The sequence below is a fragment of the Glossina fuscipes genome, unplaced genomic scaffold (genome assembly GCF_014805625.2).
Source record: "Glossina fuscipes isolate IAEA_lab_2018 unplaced genomic scaffold, Yale_Gfus_2 3, whole genome shotgun sequence".
NCBI lineage: Eukaryota > Metazoa > Arthropoda > Insecta > Diptera > Glossinidae > Glossina > Glossina fuscipes.
In genome coordinates this window covers 9,956,065-9,966,139 of record NW_023998417.1, presented here as the reverse complement: position 1 = coordinate 9,966,139, position 10,075 = coordinate 9,956,065, and positions in this window count along the sequence as shown.

Sequence of the window (10,075 nt, the reverse complement as noted above, 5' to 3'; positions counted from 1 at the left end):
TAGTAGTAGTAGTAGTAGTAGTAGTAGTAGTAGTAGTAGTAGTAGTATTGTTGTAGCAAAATATTTTCTATATTCGCGTTAGTTCTCTTGTTAATGTAGTGGAAGAGATTCTCGTAAGTGAAATAGAATCAACTTTTTTTCCGTCTATTAGAACTAGATTCGAGCTAGATCTGAGAAAGTTTCGGCTTAATGATCAGTTTTCGAAATACAACAGCAAAGAAGCTATTGCTTTATATGCTTGAAGTCCATTTAGTTTTCTTTCTCTGTAAAATAAACAAAAATATTCGTTGTGTTTTTATTGAAGCATAAAGTCAATATTTTATGTTATATTGTTATATTGCATTTGTGTTGGCTGACTCTTTCTCTCTATCTCTCTCTCTCTATCTTACATTTCTTTATTATTTATTTTTTCTACCTTAAAATTGTTGAAGCGTATCATGCATGCGTGTACACATATATATATATATATAGGTGTGTGTGTGTGTGTGAATACATATGCGATCAAAATGGGATGATAGATGATATCATTGCCTTTTAAAGTTTCCAGACTGTCTGACTTTTTGACAAACTGTCAATGTGTGTTTGTGAGTGTGTTAAATAAAATTGCATAGCATTTTTTTTTTTTTTTTTTTTCTTTTGTGATATCATTCCCGATTAGAGCGCTTCGCTTTTGCGTTTTTGCGGTTTAGCTTTCGTACATATACATACACATAAGAAAGACCTTGAATTTTATTATAACTGATATCCTATATATCAAAAGTAAAGTATTCAAGTTTGCGTACTCTAACTACATATATACGTATATGAACATGTGTAAGCATAAATATTTATAAAATGATAATAAAAAAAAATTACAAAAAAAAGAGAATAAATTCCCACCATAAATATCTTTTCATGGTCATCATCACGATTCTTATTGTTCTTTTTGTCTCCTCATTCTTTGCAAAAAAAAACTCCAAAAAATAAAAGAAAACAAAAAAATCGGATAATCGATAAGATTCTATATAGACATTCATTTATATATTTCTTTAAATAGTTACTGCAATCAATAAATTTTATTCAAGTTTTCTTACTCACTTTTTACTATCTTTGTTTTTTCATTTCATCCTTAATGATTCTCTAACCACGAACTGTCTCTATCGCTATGCAAATATATTTCTATAAAGTCCTATATGTAGTTTTTGTGGTTAAATACTTATGTATTCTTTTACACTACTCTTTCCTTACCTAAAACCACGAAATGTTATTAACTTACAGCTGTCGAAATTACTAAATAAAAGAAGCACAAGTATTATCAATTAAAAAAACAAAAAAAAAAATAAAAAATAAAACAGAAAGAAACAAGCAGGTGTCAAGTTCTAGGAGACTTAAAAATTTTAACCTTACAAAACTTTTCGTCTAAATCGTGTGCCATTTTATCATTCTGCTGAGTATGCACAACGCATAGGTTCTAAGTCAGTTTTATGCTGTACATGGCCCACGCGGTTCGAATTATGCTCTTACCTGTACCAGTTTTCTGTGATCAGATGACTATATTAATGGACTTTTAGCGACACTATGGCACCTACTTACTCACGCCACGATAAAATTAATTTCGCTATTTTCATCTGGCTCTTTGTAGTGCAGAACGACACGTATTGAGTAATGTAACACAACTTAATGCTTGGTAAAGCTCATGTTATTATATTAAGTCGCGTCATAAGTAACTTCGGATGCAAGGAGGTAGAATCTATTGTCAGTGTTTAGCCAGTATAAGGCACCGAAACAAAAGAGTTTTTTTTCTCACTATATAGATGAGGATCCAGTTAGTCTTCTTTCAACTGCTGTATGTGATGCATTTTGCATTCAACTCTTTCTCTTAAATGGACAGTGAAAAAGTGGATATTTCACATGTAATAATAAGTTAGAGATTTAAATAAGACAATAGCGCTAAGGCGACCGATACTGATCGTGAAGTTAGAAATTGGTTTGTAAAATTCCATTCTGAAGATGCAACCTTTAAAGACGAGACGACCTTCCGACTTTTAAAGGTAATACTGGAACAAAATCCACGCCAGTCAACGAGAGGTATAGCAAAAAGTCGAATAACTCAGAATCAACTGTGAAATTAATATAATTTTGTTATTCAATGAAAACCAAATCAATGAGTGATAAAAAAAAAGCGGGAGTTACTTATGACTCGGACTAATAACAAGATTTCCATGCCAACATCTTATGCAAAATTAATATGAAAGTAAAATCTCAGTGATTTTTCCCACCTTGATTATCAATAACAGTAGTAGCGCTGTTAATTAGCTTAGACTATCATTTTCATTATTTGTATGGGGCTGATAATGATTTCGTGATAAGATGTGATGACACTGTATCAACTGCTTACAAAGCAAAAGCATATAGAATTTTGTGTTTTTAAGTGAATATGCGCTATATAGTATACACGTTAGTGTATCTGTGTAAAAGCCAAAGAGCAGACAAGTAGCGAACATATCACGTTTTCATATTGAAAAGGAATTCGAAATTTTATGTTCACCAAAGACATTATTAAGGACTAAAATATTGGCAGACAATCAAATGATCTCAAGTATTGTTCAACAATTATAAAGTTAAAGTCAATTTCGTTTCGAGTTCATTTTGCAATTGCCTTTATAACGTGCAAAGCATAAATGTAAAAAAAAAAAAATTGATGACGTCATTATTTATTGTTTAGTCTCCTAAAAGCTCATGCCTGCTATGTATTCCGTTCTTTTAGAAAATTTAAATAAAATGATCATTAACAATTCGTGTTAATTTGCTTTAATTTTATTACTTATTATCGTTCAACCAACGCGAAAAAGAGAAAGAACGTAATGAATTAATTTTAGATTGTGACTTCGATATGTTCATTTAAATTGTAATTAATGCAATAACATGTTTACTTGTAAGCCAGAAAAAGCCAACTCCTCTAGCCGGTTAACATAATAAAATCATAAAAGCGTAAGGAATAAAGTGGTGAAAATTGAAGATAATATAATACGAACACGCATAAACCTAGCCAAGGAAGGTTATACTTGCATATCAAACGGAAACAATCTCGAGCGTAGAGATAAGTGATTAAACACGAAAAAAATATTCTCAACTACCCTTACGAAAAAAAAAATAAATAAATAAAAATAAAAAAAAAATAAAAATTTTATGAAATAAAAATTCTTCATTTTTCTTATCTGCTTAGATTTCTATATAAAATAAAGTATTATTTGAAATATGGAGTGCTTCCACAAAAACAAAAAAAAAAAAAGATGATTTTTTATTTTTCGCGAAAAATATCATTATCTATTTTGTCGCCTTCAAAGTCACCCCCTTAGGTGTAATAAACTGTACTAGCGTTTGTCTTTATCCTCGAAGTACCTCTGGATATGCCTCTTTTGGTGTGGCCATGCCCTCTTCCAGCGATGCGGTTTTTATTTCCTTAATTGTGGCAAAACAGTTTAGGGAAAAGGACAAAGCTGCATGGAGCGAAGTCCGGCGGATACGGCATCATTTTTGGCCAAGAAATTACAAAAAAAGCCATACCGTTGGACGGCAAAATTTAGCAAATTCGGAACAAACTTCAATGCCGTACATTTCATGACCAAAATCTCCAAAAATATTGCATACCATGAGCCAAGCGGTATTCCGATATCCTTAGCAACTTCTCTAATAGTGATTCGACGATACTCACTAACAATTTTCTTCACTTCTTCCTTTTCAAGAAGAATTCATTTGAAAAACCACGTTAGAGTTTTTTTGGCTTTGTGCACAGAACACACACAATATATCTTGCGCTCTTATGCTCAATTTAAACGTGATTGGTCAAGCGATCTACCTTTTTCCACGTTATCGGCTTTTCTTCATTTTTTGAAGCGGGATTGTCGAGATTACCAAGTCTTGTCTTGTGTTGGCCATTCATTCAGAATCATTCAGAGAGAGGAAGAAGGCAAGCAATAGGGATTTGGGGGCCGCAGCAGAGTGCAGGTGTGTCCAATCGATAAGTGTTATGCCTGGGCCGACAGGACACTCACTATAGCTACGGGGAAACTCAACTCCACCCTGCTGAGATTTGAGTCAGCGAACCCTGACTTAATGGTCGCGATTCTTATCTATCTGGCTGCTCATATTATGTTTTACTTAATCCAAAATTTTTCATCCTCGACATTAGACACGAGAATATCGCTATTATATATATATATATATATCTGTATCAGTTAGTTTTAATTAATATTTGGTGACTTTATCATAGCAACTTTCTAGCCCATTAACGTAAGTGATAATGTTACTTCTGCAGATAACTCTTAAAAATAAATGGCTGGGGAATGCATCCGTAAGGTATTCGATATTCATTATAAAGTCAACAAAGTTTCATTATTCGTTTGCACTTTCATTTCATATGTATTTTTGTAATAAAAACACATTAAATTAAGGGAAACCGGTTCCATAAGCGCAAATAATACATAAAGATTCTCTGCCAGCTTTTTGCAATTTTTTTTAAAATACATTCATAATACAATGTGGTGTTCGTAGCTGTTATTGTTGTTCCTGCGCTGACGATGGTCAAGGAGTAGCCGGAGAAGGCATGAAAATAAAAAACACGGCACAAGAGAAACAAACAAAATTATCTGCCAAAGTATTTAAGAAAAAAAAAAAAAACAAAGACAACTCGATAAAAAAGAATTGAATAAAAATAAAAGAAAAACACACACAACTAGGCTTACATACATTTATATCCTCCCATATATATATATATATACAAATATCTCCATCTATAAGGCAGAGGTATCCAATCTTTATGCAACTACGTACGTACGTACGTCTCCACGACTTTTATCTCTTTTACAGACATAATAATAATAATTAATAATAAAATCTTTATTACGAAAACGGTCTGGCCGAAATACATATCCCTTCCGATTTCATCTCATATCAATATATAAAAAAAAAAAAATGTTAGTTTGAAGAGAGCGTAGGGTAATTAGAACTCGAATATATTATCTAAAAAGGTGTGAATGTGAAAATTCTCACTTAGCCCTTAAATTGAAATTAAATGTTTTTTGCATCCTTCGAGTAAGTTAAAGCAGATGATCCCTTGATAATAATGCAATAGTTGTCCTCTCTAAGAAGACCTGGTGTCCATTGATTATTTATTTTCAGAAATCTCTATGAATTACTAAAGCTGTTATAATAAATCTGTTACATAACTATTGCTCATTGATAGGCGAATAGCCTTAGGTAGTACGATAGCATGATAGCATGATGGCATAGGAATAAGAAGTAAGAAAACCAACTGCATAGCGGTGAACGTATCATGGAGATACAGTCGTAATCGTTATTGATTACTGGTAAACGCAGTTAAACAATAGACAAAAATTATACCATAAAAATGACAATCAAAAAGTGAAGTTTTTTTCTGTTTGTTTTTTTTTTTTTTAACGCATGAAGACTTGCTGAACATGCTATCAGCATATGTTCAGCATATTGAAAGATGTTTATGATGATTATTACTATTATGCACGTACTCTGTCATTATAATCACGTACACACTTATTATCAGCCTATTGACGTTCATTATTCTCCTTTTGGGTCTACATATATATACAATTTCTCATTACAAAGTTTCTTTTTTTTTGTGTTTATTTGTGCACACAAAGTGTCTGTCTGCATACACTATGTAAATGTTCGATTGAACATCATCATCATCGTCATCATTATCATCGTCATCATTATCATCATCATTATCATCATTGTGAGAGCGGCAATAGCGGCAAACAGCAACAACCAGAGCAGTCCTTAGTAAGTATTCAAGCAGGAAAAGGGTTGTCATGCAAAAAATCACTCTTTATGCGTTGCAAATAAAAGCGAAACTGCATTACAATAACAACAATAACGATTGCACAAATAGCGAAAGCAATGAAAAGTATAGTAAAACGTAATGTTGTTATTTTCGCTTTTTATTTCTTTCATTTTTATTTTCTTCTCTTTCAACCAAAAACGACCGACCACCAGTCAGCAGTCTTCTTCAAGAGCATGTTTTTAAAAATGCATTAAACCGGTTTTAGATTATGTTTTTTTTTTATTTTATATTTTTTTTTTTATTTTATTATTTTGGATTTTATACTCGCTTTAATAGCGCAAAAAAGCAGAAAAGTATATGCATTAATTTATATATATATATATATATATTCATATATATATAAATTCTATTAAATATTATGCAATAATGACGTTTTGTAAGAGAAATACTTACAAATGGGTTGTCATTAACAATTCAATCAATTATCCAACGTATCTAATAAGTACGAGTGTATGTTCATAGCAACATGTATACATTGCGTACAGTAATCTTTCCTCTTGTGGTGTTAGCAATCGCCGATTAAGTTTAGTTTAATTTACTAATTTATAGTAATACTTATAATAATAATATTTTATATTATGATAAGTCAATTATACGATAATTGTTATAACTATATGCCAATAAGAGTTATGCTCTTGGAAAAAAAAGGATGTTCTCACTTTACCTGGTTCCGTGGACGTGTCTTTTAACCGATTTGACTCAATTTCAATACGAATCTGAAAGAAGTTTCTGTGTTTCTGCAAATGTGAAGCCGAGCGCAGTCGGGAGACAGACGGACGAACAGATAAACGTGCTCTTTATATATACACAAATACATATATAAGGGGTCTTTAAAGCTTCTATGTTTCAAATGTTTTCAGAAAATGAATATGCGCTTATCCTACGGTGATGGGTATAAAATAAAATACAACAAAATATTACGTCGGGCTTAGAACGGATCTCTTGTCTTCTTTCTTTTTTTTTGTACAAAATTGGAACTAAAGAAATTATATGCCAAACAGAGAGTATGGAAAGAAAGTAACGTATACTGTGTTCAAAAAGTAAGACCAACTTAAATTTTCCTTCTCTAAATACCGCCTGTTTATGCGATTGGCTTTACGGAAACGATGCATAACACACTAAATAATCTTCCTTGCAAACATTTCGCCGTGAGGGAAGCAGTTCATAATACGCAACATCACGATAATCGATGAAAACTGCGACTTTGGCGCGATTTTTTCGGTCTTGGCCCATGTTTGGCACGATGTTCGCTTAAGTAATCCGTCGTTTCAGGATCATGGACGTAGACCCAAGTCTCGTCTTCTGTAATAAGTCGTTTCATGACCGATCGGATATCATCTCATCGTACACCTTAAAAAAACGGGCAAAAAAGTACTTCTTGTGTCGCATAAAATCAAACGCAGCTGGAACACTAATGACATTTATGATGTGAAATTTCTCACTATTTGAGTCACAGTATTAACCACTGCATTACGTAATAACAGGATAACATATCAGGTCTCAAAGGCTAATAATTCATCTTATGTTAACTACTGCCCTAAGAGAATTTAACGCTCATTCAAATAAATTGACACAAATATTACAATAAATTCTACTATTTTACCCGGTTTAATTAAATAAATATCCGATTCAAGGAATCCTTGGTGAAAAGAAATTTTTTTTAACTGTTGAATTTTATATAATAATTACTTCACAACAATGCGACATACGCAATATTCAAATTGTATGAAACTGTTTAAATTCAACAATATGTGAGTATGTGTAGCGTTGAAAGATCGAGTTACAGTAGAAACAATAATAAACCTCGCATTTAGTGAATGAAAATAACACGATACGTTTTCATATATATATATATACATATATATGTCTATATATCTATATCAGAAATAATAACAAAAACTCACCAAATGTTCCGAGTAAATATGCATACACGTCTGTATATCTTATAACAAAATTCCTGTAAATGAAGAGAAAAATAAAAATTAGGTCATAACTCTGATAAAAGTCCATCTGTAAAAATGTATATATATATATATATATATATCAAATTCGAATTGCTATTGTTGTGTCGTTGTTTATTAAAAGCGGTATGAAAAAGAAACTGAAAGAGTAACCCTTCGTAATATATATAAATATATACATATATATAAGTGTACACCTAAGTATAGAACAGTCCAAGCAATAATAGCGGAAATCATTTGTTTTTTTTTGTGTCTACCTTGAGCAAACACATCAAAATCATGCAGATGTGCTTTGTGTGCTTTTCCACACTACATTATTATTATCGCTTAGGAAATACGAGAAAGAAGAGAAATAAGCGATAATTATAAGTGGATACGAAGTTAGCAAGCACACGTACATATACACAAATGAATAGCTTAAGCAATACGTAAAAATTGTCTTGTTGCCTATACTGGCGTTAGAAGAAAAGAGTACATCTATCTTTGTCTAACCTTGTCCACAAGTTCCTTAATGCCTAGATCACCTTATCTTCCTTAGGAGTAGCTAGTAATGTTCAAAATTGCAACTATTGGAACGTAATGCGCTTCTGTCCAATAATATATATATTTTTTTTTTGGATACAACTACTCTGAGTAACTATAGAATACCTTTTAGGATCGTATGCTTCTTACAAGCGCAGTCGAAGGATGGCTTTGTCTTTCCTGTGCAGTTGTTATTTAGAAGAGTGAAAACGATCTTCTCGACAACTACCCTACACAACTTTTCCACTTGGCCGGAATATTCCTAATTCTATGTGAATAGTGGAATTTATTTTGCCGATCTGTTGAAATCCGGATAACAGTCTCAAGAGTTTGCATGGAAGAACGAGGTTGATCTATAATTCTTTCTTATCAGACTGGCCATGAATCCATGCTCAGTTAGCAAAAAATTGATTAATGCCCTTTTCTTTCAAACTGTTACCCTAAAAGCTTAGTGACTGAAGTTTGTAGTATTAAGTTTAAATTGGTCTCTTAGGAAGGGGCCTCAAATTATAAAGAAATATAATTCCCGATATATATAGCATGATATATACGAGCAAATCCTTCTCGCTCTTTCTTTTAATAATCTCTTTTAGTGTTTGTACCCTACATTACTTGTAGTGCAGGCTAAGCTAAGCTCGTGCGAATTTCTGTAACGCCCAGAAAGGGTTCAGTTAGACTCACTTTTTATTATACCGATCACAGGTTATCTAACCGTCTATCTATCTAGCTGTCCGATGTCTGTCCACGTATTCTTTTACTGACCATTAGGGTCGCAGCTTTTGAGATATTTTCACGAAGCGTTTTATATCATTTTTGCACAGTTCTCTCCTATAACGCTTTATTTTGAAAACGCTATTACATGAATTGAAATTGGCAAATTTCTCGACAGATATCGGCGTTCGTATTTGACATTCTAAATTAATATGAAAACTTTAGAGGCTAATGGTTCACTTTTTTCTCTCTTTTTTTTCGCTCTGATAATTTCAGGAGATGTAAAGGCAACAATGTTGTTTGTAGCACTTCATGGCAAATCTAAGTGAAGAACAAGAACATCTTTGAAAATAAAATATTGAATTTCCTAAAGACATGAATCATCAGTTTACACTTTGGACCCGCTTTTTATATAAGGCCTCTCATAAAAGGAATGTCTTTATGCGGAAACATGGAGTGTATAATTTTTTGTATTCTTTCCCGAAGATAAGTAAAAATATGGCATTTAATGATTTGATGAAGGTTATTTAATGGTTGGTGTAAGGTGTTGAATGGTCGGCCTTGCCCGAATGTCATTATAACATTTTCACACTATATGTCTCTGATATCCCTTCAAACTGATTATTTATTCTTAATAAAGCGAAAATCATAAAATCTATTTATAGAATAATACAAGATATTGATATGCGATTGTAATGAATTAAGATCTATGATAGTCTTTGTGAAAAGATGCATACAAATATAAGGGAGGAGACATATAAACCTCGTAAAAAGTTCTTTATTGTGTTAACAGAATTGAGTTGTAAAAAATCGCTTACCATTATATGTCAGAAATGATTTCCGCGGATAATCTCTGACATTTAGATATACGATTTTATTTATAACCCTATATTTTGTAATGGATAAAATAAAATACAGATTGAAGAACAAACACGTAAATACAGCATAACCAATGGAACCGATTTAGTCGCCTATCTGTCGCTCTATATTCGTTCGTTGAAATCGCGATTAAAATCTTAAA